Source organism: Caretta caretta, chromosome 8 (assembly GCF_965140235.1).
Source record: "Caretta caretta isolate rCarCar2 chromosome 8, rCarCar1.hap1, whole genome shotgun sequence".
NCBI lineage: Eukaryota > Metazoa > Chordata > Testudines > Cheloniidae > Caretta > Caretta caretta.
In genome coordinates this window covers 87,194,989-87,210,208 of record NC_134213.1, presented here as the reverse complement: position 1 = coordinate 87,210,208, position 15,220 = coordinate 87,194,989, and the positions used below count along the sequence as shown (strand labels likewise).

General features: G+C 40.3%; 1 protein-coding gene across 3 annotated transcripts in view; it reads right to left on the bottom strand.

Annotated features, from left to right (window-relative positions):
* The window catches only part of NEGR1 (neuronal growth regulator 1), a 626,594-nt gene that overhangs the window by 291,471 nt on the left and 319,903 nt on the right, over window positions 1-15,220 (bottom strand). The gene's annotated exons all lie outside the window — the stretch shown is intronic.

Below are 15,220 nucleotides of genomic sequence, written 5' to 3'. Positions count from 1 at the left end.
TTTGGTTTGTTTCTGGTATTTCAAGCTCTTTGCAATAAAGTGAAATAAGACAATTATTTTCTAAAACTCATGATCCTTCAACATTAGTTAAAATGCATACTACTAATCTGCTGGTAATGCAGTATTTAATGAATATATTTAAATCTCCTTTATGATCCTGAAATAGGTCATTATGCTATGATGGCATGTCTCCGTTTTTTTTAAGAGTCACAGCATGCCAGAACTTGGATCCTCAGTTGGTATAAATCAGCATAGCTGTTTGTTTTTAGTAGTTTTAAGTTTTACCAGCTGAAAATCTGGCCCATTATGTAGCAGCACTACATTTTGGTCAGCAGCATCAAGAGTAACAGTTATTTGTTTATTATTCAGTGTTTATATTTCTATAAAGTGAGTGTATTTGGAAAATTTTACTGCATATCTGTGTCTCACCTAACTGGCTATGCATGGCTCAACAAAAACATTCCATTCTTATTTTGAGAAAATTCACTTAAGTTTCAATGGAAAGTAAAAAGGTAATAATTAACCTATCATATGTCAGCATGTGCTAAGCGGAGAGGGTTAAAAGTTTCAGCTAAATCTATTTTTAACCTTTTTGAAGAAAACAAATTTTCATGAAAGCTGTGTCTCATCTGAATTTTTCAGCTAAAAGAGTTAGAAAATTTAGAGGAAATTTTTTAGCAAAACAAAATTTTTATTTTATATACATATACATATACACACACAGAGAATTCTTACCTTTTTATCAGTCTCAAGGATCTAAAGTTCAGGAAATGTAGAGTAGTTTAAAAAAATCACTAAAAAGATGTAAAGCCTGAAAAATTTGTCTAAGCACTAGAAGGTAATATTATGAAAATGAGTAAATTGTATACTGTGTAGTTCAATTATTGTTCAACTATGTTGTGCTGTTACAAACCACTTATGGAAATAATTTTTAGCAACTTTATAATCATTTATTTTAAGGGAAACAGCAACACAAGCTTTTTTTTTTCTGGAATGGGAGCTCCTGGGTGCAATGAAGTTAAAATGCTATTAAGAGGCCCTTCCTGCATTCTTAGATTTTCGTGGAAGTCCTCTGTATACAAGGCATCCCAGATCTAGCCCCGAATGCACTGGATGAACTATAACCTAGCAGATTATCCCAGATATGTGGACATTTCTATTTATTGTCTCCCAATGAGGCACAGTCTGTAATATTTAATAATTGTTTGAAGTGTTGTTGTAGCCATGTTTGGTCCCAGGATACGAAAGAGACAAGGTATCTGATGTAATATCTTTTATTGGACCAACTTCTATTGGTGGAGGAGACAAGCTTCAGAGCTTTGCAGTGCTTTTCTTCAGGTCTGGAAAGGCACTCAGATTATAAGAGCTAAATTCAAGGGTGGAAAGATAAGGAATTAACAGTATAATTAGGCAGGCCAAAAAATAATTTGAAAAGCAACTAGCAAAGGGCTGAAAAACTAACCAAAAAAAATGTTGAAGTGTTGCAGAAGCCTGCCAAACAATCAGTGGGATCACTGGACGATCAAGGTGTTGAAGGAGCACTCAAGGAAGATAAGGCCATTGTAGAAGAATTAAATTAATTCTTTGCATCGGTTTTCTGTAGAGGATGTGAAGGCGATTCCCACACTTGAGCCATTCTTTTAAGGCAGGGGTTCCCAAACTTGGTTCATGGCTTGTTCAGGGTAAGCCCCTGGCAGGCCGCGAGGCCCTTTGTTTACCTGAGTGTCTGGAGGTACGGCCGCTCGCAGCTGCCAGTGACCACGGTTCCCCATTCCCGGCCAATGGTCTCTTGCAATATGTGTTAACTCCTTATCTGTTCCCTCTTGTATTTAGCTCTGACACTATGAATGCCTTTTCCAGACCAGAAGTTGGTCCAATAAAAGATATTACTACCTCACCCACCTTGTTTCTCTCATGTTTGATAATGTCTTTTTTTGCCGGCACAGGACAAAATATTGCAGTAGTAAATGTTACCTAGTTTTCAATACTATAAGAGTCTTCCACTCACGCTGTTCATATTAGATGACTTTCATATAAATTTGTGCCAATCATGCAGATGATCAGATCAAGTATGAGTGAATTAGTAAATCATATTCTACAATAAAATATGACATTTACTAAACCAGAAGCTTTTCTTAAGGTAAAGGTAAGGCCTCCACTCTCTCTCACAGTTCAAGAGTTTTAACGAATATATTTAATTAATTTATTTTTATTAAATGTACTTATATGGGGGGAAAAGGTAAATCCAACAGCAAATCCCAATCTAATTATAAAGTAATAGCCAAAAAAAAAGTTTACATCTCATTTATTTCCCCAGATTCCCCAACCTCTCTGCAATACATCTCAGCCCTACTTAAGGTGCGACCCGAATAAATGGAGCTTGTGCACCCTGAAGATCAACAGATTTTGTCTATTTCAGACCAAGTGGGGTTGGGGTGGGATGTTGGTTTCTCTGCACAGTTATGCATCCAGGGAGGGTGCTGGGACGTGGATGAGGGAGAAAGAGACTGAACGACTGGGGGATACTCCTGATTTTGCCCCCACAAGCTCTTTGGCATGATATGTACTGTTTTGCTTCCCTCCCCTTCTATGGGAGCAATTAGTGCCACATCTGAGACTGGAATTTTAACCTCCTTTTTAAAATTGGATTCTAACATAACTGTCTGGACCTATTCAAAATTAGTGACTGTACTATACTCCTAAACTTTGAAAAAATAACATGAAAAAAAATCTTCCTTAGTCCCTTCTACATCTCATGTTTTGACTTTTTCCTCTGTCTTCTGAAAGATCACTTAGAAACCATATTTAAAACCATATTCCAATCTTTCCTCTTGAGAATGTCCCAATAAGATTTCTGAAAGACATTTTATCATTCCCTCTGCTAGATCATTTCCTTTACTTGTGTGCAGGTTAACTTCATTGTACAAACCTTCCGGGGGAAAAAAAGTTGAAAATTCTCCCCTAGCTTCAGTCAATTAGAGAGTGAAAGAGCAGAAACTTCCGTTTTTGAAGGCCAAATTTAGAAACCCTAAACCTCCTGAATTAAATCTCACTATGAAGGTATTTCAAACGCTAGGATCAGAAATAGCAGTGGCTTTAATTTCTCTGTAGAGGATGAACCCTTCCTAGATTGCTCAGGTTAGTTAAGCTCATTATTTGCTGTCCTGAAATCTTTTGAAGATTATAAAGTCACTCTAAATCTAAAACCTGTAAATGTTTTCCTAACAGGGAAATCTTTTTAAAAAATGGACAATGAAAGACTAACTTTTACAAAAGGGGATTTTATGATCAGGAAGATTTAAGCCATGCATTTTAAAGTTTCCTCACAAATTCCTTACATTCAAATATCAGAGGGAAAGCCTGTGAGTTTTTCAACTTTTCCAAGAACTATTCAGCAGTGTTGTGGGGCTTGGTGTTTTTATCTTTGGTAATAAAACAAGTTTATTTCTTGTGGGTAGGGAGTGTGCTTCTGCTTGTTATTTGGATTTGTTCCCTTTCTTTAAAGATGCATTGTATGGGTCTTCCCCCCCCTTAAATTAGTAAAATAAATTTTCATTTAAATTTTCATTTATCCATTTAAAAATTGTCTCAGCAGGAAATTGACCACCGTGAAAAGGGTTCACACAAGGTCCTTTTACTAGTTAATCTCTGCATAACGAACAGCACAGAGTGCACTGGGAAGTTTTCGCTGCATTCAGGGAAGGAATGCTCCTCCAAGAGACAGAGCAGTAGCCGACTGGCTCCTCAGAACTGGATTAGCTTCTGAATTACTTATGCCTCTCCCTGGGAAAAGATGACTTTCATAGTCATAGTAACAGATCCACCAACTCCACCCCTGCCCCTATTATCCTCATATGTAGCACTGTACACATAGCCCTCCATTGAAGCTAAGCTCAGTGACACAGAGAGGATGGTTTCTTTCTGAATCCTGTACTCTACCCTGGGCAAAATGGAACTATACTTGATCAGTTGCAAGAGAATTCTTCACGCTTGCTCAGAAAAAGAGGTGAAATTTTCCTGAGGATTTAGATTGTTGCCTAGAGCTTTATCTAGTGTGAATTTTACCCCAAGAGAACGAAGTATGTAAGGTTCACAGTAGATCTGGGTCCTGATTTTTAAAGGTGCCTCAGGGAACTAGATGTGTAAATCCCATCAAATTTCAGCAAGATTTTGATGCCTAATTCTCTTCAATTATTATGAAAAATCCCAGCCATAGCTTCCAAGATTTTACAGACCTTCCATTGCTAGATTCTTATATGATAAGAACAAAGGGGGTCTGGCACTATATTTCAGTATTACTTTGCATTTATTAATAAATACTCTGGATACCCAGTAGATGTTTTTATACAGAACTGATTATTGTTCCAAGCTTTTTGCCCTCAGTTCCTACCTTCATACGTGCAAGAAATCAGTATTATTACCTTTACATTTACACAGCTCAGAGACAGTTTCTGTGCACACTTGATCCAGTTATGGAAATACTGAGCCAAACTCAATCTGACATGTGACCAATGACCCTCCCCGGGACTCAAGGGGGGGAAGAGGCACTCAAAGGAAGCCTCCACCCCCAAATAATCCCCCTTGAGCTCACGTCCCCTCCAGCCCATTCCAACCAACTGATCCAATTTCAACAAGTCTGTTCCCCCTTGTACCCATGTCTCCATCACTTCCCTGCCAGCAAGACCTGCTGATACTGCCACCAGCTCTACCAGTGGCTCCACACTGGCTGAGCTCTCGAAGGGAGCCCACTGAGAGGAGAGACAAGACAGTCTCCTTGCACTCGGTGTTGGCACCACAGGGGACCCCGATGGCCAGGTGTCATCACTGCAGGGGAAATCTTGCTCAATCCCCACATGGATACTTGGTGACGGAACAAGCTCATCGAGAATCTAACAGACAATCCCATGGAAAGATTCACATATATTTTAAAGCCTATAAATAAAAAATAAGACAAGAGTTTCAGGCCGCTCCTAAGGACCACTGTTTGGGAATTACCTGGGGGGAGGGGCATATCCCATACTATGAGAAAGACTTGCAATATTCACTTATAAAATCTCACGGATTTATTGAAATCGTGCAAGTACCAACTCCAGCACACAGGCAATACTGAACTATCTACAAAGTTCCTCTTCCCCAAACCTCTGATCAAACAGATCATAATAATATATGAGACAACTTAACACTAAGATAGAGATACAGCCCCATCTGTTGGTGGAGGTGCTGTCTGCAGGTAGAGGAAAGCTGGATATGCTGGTTTTAAACTGCTCAGGTATTCCTAAACATCAGAGAAAGTCACAGCTTTACTCAATTAGGATAGCTTTCCAGCTGTTTTAAATCCTTAATTGGAGTACAGAAACAGGCCTGGCCTTACCATGAGGCGAACTGAAGTGGCTGCCTCAGGTGCCAGACTAGTGGGGGGCACCACTAGGACCCAGAATGTAGAAAATTCTGTCTGCTGCTGGTGCACATGTATTCTCTCTGCTCTAGATGCACAGAGATGGTGGAGTGCTGTGCTGGAGGAAGCAGGGAACAAGAGACATAACAGGCAGGCAGGAGAAAAGGTGAGAGGGAATAACAGACATCAGCAGGAGCTGCAGAGAGAGAGAGAGGAGGACGAGCCTCTTATGTACCTCTCTAGCACCCCCAGGAGCCTTGACTGATTAATGCCAACTTCTCAGGGAGCTTCCTGTTTCCTGCTGCTTCCCTGAACCCACTTGAGGAGAACAGGAAGTCAACTGAAGTAGTAGGAGCCAGTTAGGCCCTTAAGACGCTGATATCTTCCCTCACTCAGGCCCTGCTACCAGCCTGCTTATTTGTCCCCTTCAATTGTGTGTTGAGAGCCACTATAGCTGGCACAGAACAGCAGTCATGAGTGAAAGAAGAAAACGCTCCTCTGGGGCAGCATTCAGAAAAAGAAAGAAAGCAAAGGAAGCTTTTCTATCTAAGCAGGAAGGAGCTCTCCTGAGATACATAGACACAAATGTTCACAGTGAGCCTTCTGGCCCCAGTGAGAATGTGAGTAGTGAGGAGATGCCTGATCTTCCAGTTAGTCAGAGTGTAGGTGACCTGGCAGCTACTTCAGCATCCATATCTCCATCTCAAATGGATGTAACCATGCACATTCCTGAAGAAAAGTGTAGATCAGAGAAGAGTGTAGTGGAGGCACAAGAAACAGCTGCTACTGAGTTTAGTTCCTTAAGTCTAGATGATCCAGGACTGTGGACCCACTTGAGCAGTAGCCTGAGGGACTTCCTTGTACTGCATGGGCCACAGCAAGTGAAAAACTTCATGTTCCCCAAAGACAATGAAAATAGAAGTTTCCATCCAACACATTACTGCCATGAAATCCCCAATGGTGACAAAGTGGAGAGGCCATGACTTATGTACTCAAAAACCCAGAATGCTGCATACAGCTTTTGTTGCAAACTCTTCCAGTTTAATGTTCCAGCCACATTGAATTCTACAGGAACAAAGGACTGGAAAAATCTGGCTAGAAATCTAGCATGCCATGAGAAGGCAGCAAATCACCAGAGAGTATTCCATAGGTGGAAAGAGCTTGAGATGAGACTAAGGTTAAAGGCCACCATAGATGATCAGCATCAAGAGAAGATTGAATCAGAGTCTCTTTACTGGCAAAATGTTCTGAAAAGGCTCATTGCCATTGTGAGAATGCTTGCTACTCAAAACGTAGCACCGCGTGGCACTTCAGATCAGCTGTATGTGCCAAACTTCCTTAAAATTGTGGAGCTGATGGCTGCTATTGATGCTGTACTCCAGGAGCATCTAAGAAGAGTCACCACCCAAGAAATGTACACACACAACTACCTTGGAAAAACAATTCAAAATGAGATCATACAGTTACTGGCAACAAAAGTCAAACAGAAGATTGTGGCAGATCTGAAGTCAGCAAGATATTACTGTTATTCCGGACTACACATCTGACATCAGCCATATGGAACAAATGACTTTAATGGTGTGTTTTGTAACAACAATAGAACCTAGTGAAAATGTCCCTGCAATGGTGACTGTCAGAGAGCATTTTCTAGAATTTATTGACATTGATGATACTACAGGAGCTGGTATGACAAATGTGCTTCTTAAAAAGCTGGAAGATACGGGAATTGTAATATCTGACATGAGAGGTCAGGGCTATGATAATGGTGCCAACATGAGAGGAAAGATCCGAGGAGTACAGACTTGGATCCAAGAGTTAAACCCTTGAGCTTTTTTTGTCCCATGCAGTTCTCATTCATTGAATTTGGTGGTCCATGATTCAGCATCAGCTTCTAGTGAGGCTGCTGAATTTTTAAATGTAACTCAAAGCACCTATGTATTTTTCTCTGCATCAGCTCATCGATGGCAAATTTTGAAGCAACATCTGGGAGCATCCTCTCTGACACTGAAACCACTGAGTGCCACATAATGGGAAAGTCGAGTGGATGTGATAAAGCCTATCAAACACCAAATTGGGAAGATAGATGATGCCATAGTTTCCATTATGGAGGATAATGCTATGACAGGAACTGTTTGTGGGAGAATAGTGGCAGAGGGAAATGGAATCACCAGAAACATACATAACTTCAAATTTCCATGTGGCTTAGTGTTGTGGCATGACATACTGTTTGAAATAAATGTTGTAATCAAGAGACTCCAACGTGTTGACCTTGATATATCTGGAGCAATGGAACAACTGGACAAAGCAAAGTCATACCTACAGTCTTACAGGTCAGATGAGGGATTTCAAAATGTTCTGAAGGGTGCACTGAAGTTGGCAGAGGAACTTCACACTGAAGCTATTTTCCCAACCATTCAAGAATACAAGAGTCACTGAAGAAGAAGACATTTTGATTACGAGGCATGGGATAATTCCATAAGAGACCCCACAAGAATTCAAAGTTGAATTCTTTAACCAGGTGCTAGATTGTGCAATATAGTCAGTTGAAGAATCTTTCATGCAGCTCAAGGAACACAGCAGTATATTTGGGATGTGGTATGATATTCCAAAACTCCTCACTACACCAGCAATGCAGCGCACTAGAGACAGTGTTGACACATGATGACATTTGCGATATTGATGCAAGTGATTTAGGTGAACTGAAAGCCCTTTCAAGATACATTTCAGCAGGATCAACGCCAAAGGCTGTTCTTGAATATATGTGCACAAATAAGATGACCACCCTCTTTCCAAATGCTTTTGTTGCTCTGCGCATACTTCTAACACTTCCTGTAACAGTTGCCAGTGGAGAACGCATCTTTTCCAAGCTGAAGTTAATAAAATCACATCTACACATCCACAATGACACAGGAGAGGCTGGTCGGCCTTGCAACCATCTCAACAGAACATGAGCTGGCCTAGACTGTGGACCTTCAGCAGGAAGCAGTTCAAATCTTTGCAACCAAGAAAGCACCGAAAGCACCACTTTGATTATTCAAACAGATAAAAATGCCAGTGTTTACTATGCAGACAAGAAAAGTTACATTTGCTGTTCAGGCATTTGAAAGTTAAGTGTTACCTAAAATTTTTGAACAAGGCATTTTAAGTTATTCGTTCTCCTTTTTTTGGGGTAGGTAGCAGAGCAGTACCATGAGAGGAGTAGAACAGGAAGAAGGCAGAATTGAGACCTTTCAAAGTTTTGGCCCAAGGAAGGGGGCATGGGGGTGTCATAAATATAAAGGGAAGGGTAAACACCTTTAAATCCCTCCTGGCCAGAGGAAAAACCCTTTCACCTGTAAAGGGTTAAGAAGCTAAAGGTAACCTCGCTGGCACTTGACCAAAATGACCAATGAGGAGACAAGATACTTTCAAAGCTGGAGGGGGGGAAACAAAGGGTCCTCTTTGTCTGTGTGATGCTTTTGCCGGGACCAGAGCAGGAATGCAGGTCAGAACTCCTGTAAAGAGTTAGTAAGCAATCTAGTTAGATATGCGTTTGTCAAGGTTCCTTCCCCACTCTGAACTCTAGGATACAGATGTGGAGACCTGCATGAAAAACCCCCTAAGCTTATTTTTATCAGCTTAGGTTAAAACTTCCCCAAGGTACAAACTATTTTACCTTTTGCCCCTGGACTTTATTGCTGCCACTACCAAGCATCTAACAAATATAGCAGGGAAAGAGCCCACTTGGAAACGTCTTTCCCCCCCAAATTGCCCCAAGCCCTACACCCCCTTTCCTGGGGAAGGCTTGATAAAAATCCTCACCAATTTGCATAGGTGAACACAGAACCAAACCCTTGGATCTTAAGAACAATGACAAGCAATCAGGTTCTTAAAAGAAGAATTTTAATTGAAGAAAAAAAGTAAAAGAATCACCTCTGTAAAATCAGGATGGTAAATACCTTACAGCATAATCAGATTCAAAACATAGAGAATCCCTCTAGGCAAAACCTTAAGTTACAAAGAGACACAAAAACAGGAATATACATTCCATTCAGCACAACTTATTTTATCAGCCATTTAAACAAACCAGAATCTAACACAAACTAACTAGATTGCTTATTAACCCTTTATAGGAGTTCTGACCTGCATTCCTGCCCTGGTCCCGGCAAAAGCAACACACAGACAGAGAGAACCCTTTGTTCCCCCACATCCAGCTTTGAAAGTATCTTGTCTCCTCATTGGTCATTTTGGTCAGGTGCCAGCAAGGTTATCTTAGCTTCTTAACCCTTTACAGGTGAAAGGGTTTTTTCCTCTTGCCAGGAGGGATTTAAAGGTGGTTAGCCTTCCCTTTATATTTATGACAGCGTTAGATTCTGTTTTGTTTAAATGGCTGATAAAATAAATTGTGCTGAATAGGATGTATATTCCTGTTTTTGTGTCTTTTTGTAACTTAAGGTTTTGCCAGAGGGATTCTCTATGTTTTGAATTTGACTACTCTGTAAGATATTTCCTTTCCTGATTTTACAGAGATTTTCCTTTTACTTTTTCTTTAATTAAAATTCTCTTTTAAGAACCTGATTGCTTTTTCATTGTTCTTAAGATCCAAGGGGTTGTGTCTGTGTTCACCTATGCAAATTGGTGAGGATTTTTATCAAGCCTTCCCCAGGAAAGGGGGTGTAGGGCTTGGGGGATATTTTAGGGGGAAGACGTCTCCAAGTGGGCTCTTCCCCTGTTATTTTTGTTAGACGCTTGGTGGTGGCAGCAAAAAGGTTCAAGGACAAAAGGTAAAAGTTTGTACCTTGGGGAAGTTTTAACCTAAGCTGGTAAGAATAAGCTTAGGGAATCTTTCATGCAGGTCCCCACATCTGTACCCTAGAATTTAGAGTGGGGAAGGAACCTTGACACGGGGCATTATTTGAGCTCCCCGCCTCAGGTGCCAAAATGTTGTGGACCGGGCCCATACAGAAAGATGCATGTCTGTATATCACAGTACACATGGAAATCCGTTATAGATTATTCTTTTGCCTGAAATATTTTTACAAAAATTTACAACACTGCTTTTGACATGCAGCCAAAAATAAAGCAGATGTTTGGCAAAAGCTAATTAATCTCTACAACTTTAAAATTTCAGATTTACACTGATGAAAGATTAACCTTTCTTTTCTCACAGAGTTCCTTATTGAGGCATGCTTTCTCCATATTTTAGGAAGATATACTCTTTTAGTATTGGTGTAATAATTTAGAATAATTTATATGACTAAACTGATCTCAGGTCTCAGTCAAAAATCAGCTGGAGCTCTTAATTGTTTGGCTAATTTAATCTCAACTAGATAATGTCACAAATGTCATCAATTATATTTACTCTTATAAAATTTCATAAAATTGTTTAAGATTAACATCACAATTCTGTTTGACGTTTTTGAACTTGCTACAGTTACAAGTAACCTCAGGGCCTCATCCTGCAAAGATTTTACACACAGTGTTTAACTTAAGCACTGCAAGAATTTAAAAAAAAAATCCAATTGATTCTCTCTCAAAGAGAAACTAAGAGGGACCTGATAGGTAAGGGATACCTATATCAAAATTAGAAGTGGACCCAAACAGAAAATACCATAACTGGATTGGAAAATGAACTCCCACACATTTCAGGACTAGAACCATTTCAGGCCATCTGTGCTAAAAGACTAAAATGTGGGATATTCCATTGCTCTGATTTCATTTAACTTCCAGTTATTCAGTTTTTAGTATTTTTTAATTTGAAATCTATTTTCAGACATGGGATCTGGGTGGAGGAGGTGTAATGTGTATACTGAGTGGGTTTGTTTATTTATCTGTCTGCAGTATCATGGCTTTTTGTGGAGCTAGCATTGCCTGCTTTCCTGTTATTTCCAGTATTTCTATATCTCTGGGATACAGTGGGCATCATTACAAATAGATGTTTACCATATCCCAATGTGTACCTTTCTGCTCAATGAATGAAATGGGGAACAATGTGCATACTCTACCAAATGTAAGTTCAGCAGGGGGCTAATGGTTCAGTTTTGGTACTACTCACTGTACATTCTATGTCAGTGAACCCACTTGAATTATTTTAGAATTATGACCAGCCCCGTTGTCATAGATGTTTTCTCTCTCTCTCTGTTTTCCCTTTTGTCCAGGTTCCTCCCCCACTCTGAACTCTAGGGTACAGATGTGGGGACCTGCATGAAAAACCTCCTAAGCTTATCTTTACCAGCTTAGGTCAAAACTTCCCCAAGGTACAAAATATTCCACCCTTTGTCCTTGGATTGGCCGCTACCACCACCAAACTAATACTGGTTACTGGGGAAGAGCTGTGTGGACGCGTCTTTCCCCCCAAAAAATAAATCCCAAAACCTTGCACCCCACTTCCTGGACAAGGTTTGGTAAAAAGCCTCACCAATTTGCCTAGGTGACTACAGACCCAGACCCTTGGATCTTAAGAACAATGAACAATCCTCCCAACACTTGCATCCCCCCTTTCCTGGGAAATGTTGGATAAAAAGCCTCACCAATTTGCATTGGTGACCACAGACCCAAACCCTTGGATCTGAGAACAATGAAAAATCATTCAGTTTTCTTACAAGAAGACTTTTAATAAAAATAGAAGTAAATAGAAATAAAGAAATCCCCCCTGTAAAATCAGGATGGTAGATATCTTACAGGGTAATTAGATTCAAAAACATAGAGAACCCCTCCAGGCAAAACCTTAAGTTACAAAAAAGATACACAGACAGAAATAGTTATTCTATTCAGCACAATTCTTTTCTCAGCCATTTAAAGAAATCATAATCTAACACATACCTAGCTAGATTACTTACTAAAAGTTCTAAGACTCCATTCCTGGTCTATCCCCGGCAAAGACAGAATATAGACAGACCCACAGACCCTTTGTTTCTCTCCCTCCTCCCAGCTTTTGAAAGTATCTTGTCTCCTCATTGGTCATTTTGGTCAGGTGCCAGCGAGGTTACCTTTAGCTTCTTAACCCTTTACAGGTGAGAGGAGCTTTCCCCTGGCCAGGAGGGATTTCAAAGGGGTTTACCCTTCCCTTTATATTTATGACACCTTTGGATTAGTTTTCAAGATGTGCATTTGATTTTGTTCTATTCAGTTTAACATACTATGTGGGAATAACCATTTAGGTCTCAAAAATATCAAATATCCAGGTCATCTTCTCTAATCCACCTCCTAAAAGAAGATAATTCAGCTGCAGGCGATCCCAAGGGAAGAAAATATACAGGGAGAAACCAATCCAAAATAAAAGATGATTTCTCCCTGCAGTTGATTCCCAGATCATGAAACATGATACAGAGATGCATCATATCTAAATTAAAAGGGTAGAATCGGGCCTTGTGCTTTGGAGGTGGAATTTAAATTAACTGATTTACATGCTTCCTCTTTTCCAGTTATTCCAATCACCTGTGCAACTGCTGATAAATTTTGCTTTAGCCCTCTGTGAGGTACATCAAGTAACTTACAGCAGAACTCTGAGACAGTAGAATCATTGGCAACAGATTGTATCCTCTTTGTGAGTTTTATAGTGTCTTGGGGAATTTCTCTTTTTCCAAGGATATTCATTATTAATGGGAATTATCCATGTGCATCGAGGATAGAATAGACTTCCTCAATTAGAAGATCTTACAAAGAAGCATACACTGTGTTTTCTTAAGTAAGAGGAAACTTCCCATAAAAAAAACCAAAACATTCAAGATTAAAAGGAGGACTTGTGGCACCTTAGAGACTAACAAATTTATTTGAGCATAAGCTTTCATGAGCTACAGCTCACATCATTGGATGCATTCAGTGGAAAATACAGTGGGGAGATTTATATACATAGAGAACATGAATCAATGGGTGTTACCATACACACTGTAACAAGAGAGTGATAACTTAAGGTGAGATATTACCAGCAGGAGAGTGGGGGGGGGGGGAGTGGGACTTTTGTAGTGATAAGCAAGGTGGGCCATTTCCAGCAGTTGACAAGAAAATCTGAGGAACAGTGGGGGGTGGTAGGGGAATAAACATGGGGAAATAGTTTACTTTGTATAATGACCCATCCACTCCCAGTCTCTATTCAAGCCTAAATTAATTTTATCCAGTTTGCAAATTAATTCCAATTCAGCAGTCTCTCATTGGAGTCTGTTTTTGAAGTTTTTTTGTTGAAGAATTGCAACTTTTAGATCTGTAATTGAGTGACTAAAGAGATTGACGTGTTCTCCGACTGGTTTTTGAATGTTATAATTCTTGACGTCTGATTTGTGTCCATTTATTCTTTTACATAGAGACTGTCCAGTTTGACCAATGTACATGGCAGAGGGGCATTGCTGGCACATGATGGCATATATCACATTGGTAGATGTGCAGGTGAACAAGCCTCTGATGGTGTGGCTGATGTGATTAGGCCCTATGATGGTGTCCCCTGAATAGATATGTGGACACAGTTGGCAACAGGCTTTGTTACAAGGATAGGTTCCTGGGTTAGTGGTTCTGTTGTGTGGTGTGTGGTTGCTGGTGAGTATTTGCTTCAGGTTGGGCGGCTGTCTGTAAGCAAGGACTGGCCTGTCTCCCAAGATCTGTGAGAGTGATGGGTCATCCTTTAGGATAGGTTGTAAATCCTTGATGATGCACTGGAGAGGTTTTAGTTGAGGGCTGAAGGTGATGGCTAGTGGCGTTCTATAAAACCTCTCCAACGCATCATCAAAGATCTACAACCTATCCTGAAGAACGACCCATCACTCTCACAGATCTTGGGAGACAGGCCAGTCCTTGCTTACAGTCCCCCAACCTGAAGCAAATACTCACCAGCAACCACAAACCACACAACAGAACCACTAACCCAGGAACCTGTCCTTGCAACAAAGCCCATTGCCAACTGTGTCCACATATCTATTCAGGGGACACCATCATAGGGCCTAATCACATCAGCCACACTATCAGAGGCTCGTTCACCTGCACATCTACCAATGTGATCTTTGCTATCATGTGCCAGCAATGCCCCTCTGCCATAAACATTGGCCAAACTGGACAGTCTCTACGTAAAAGAATCAATGGATACAAATCAGACGTCAAGAATTATAACATTCAAAAACCAGTCAGAGAACACTTCAATCTCTTTGGTAAAACTATTTCCCCATGTTTATTTCCCCCATCCTCCCCCATTCCTCAGACGTTCTTGTCAACTGCTGGAAATGGCCCGCCTTGATTATCTCTATAAAAGGTTTCCCGCCCCACTCTCCTGCTGCTAATAGCTCACCTTAAGTGATCACTCTGGTTACAGTGTGTATGTTAACACCCATTGTTTCATGTTCTCTATGTATATAAATCTCCCCACTGTATTTTCCACTGAATGCATCCAATGAAGTGAGCTGTAGCTCATGAAAGCTTATGCTCAAATAAATTTGTTAGTCTCTAAGGTGTCACAAGTACTCCTTTTCTTTTTGCGAAAACAGACTAACATGGCTGCTACTCTGAAACCTGTCAACATTCAAGACTGATTCTCTTGCAGATACAATGGATACAGCTTTTGTTCCTTGAAAATTAGAGAGGCACTACATTGTTAAATAAGACCTATCTCCAGTATCTTTTTTGTTTTTAAGGTTATGAAATGAGCTCAACTGAGGGCTCTATGAAGTGCTCTATTCACCAAACGTTTGCAGCAAATCATTGCATGCTTCCCAGAATAACTCTATCGGGGCATCTGATCTGGAGGGACCATCTCTACTTCAGTTTCCATGCCCAATCAATCCTTTCATAAGGCCCCCTAGGTTTAGGGAATGATCGTTGTAAATCAAGCTCAACTGAATACATTTCACTTTTTTCTTCTGTTTC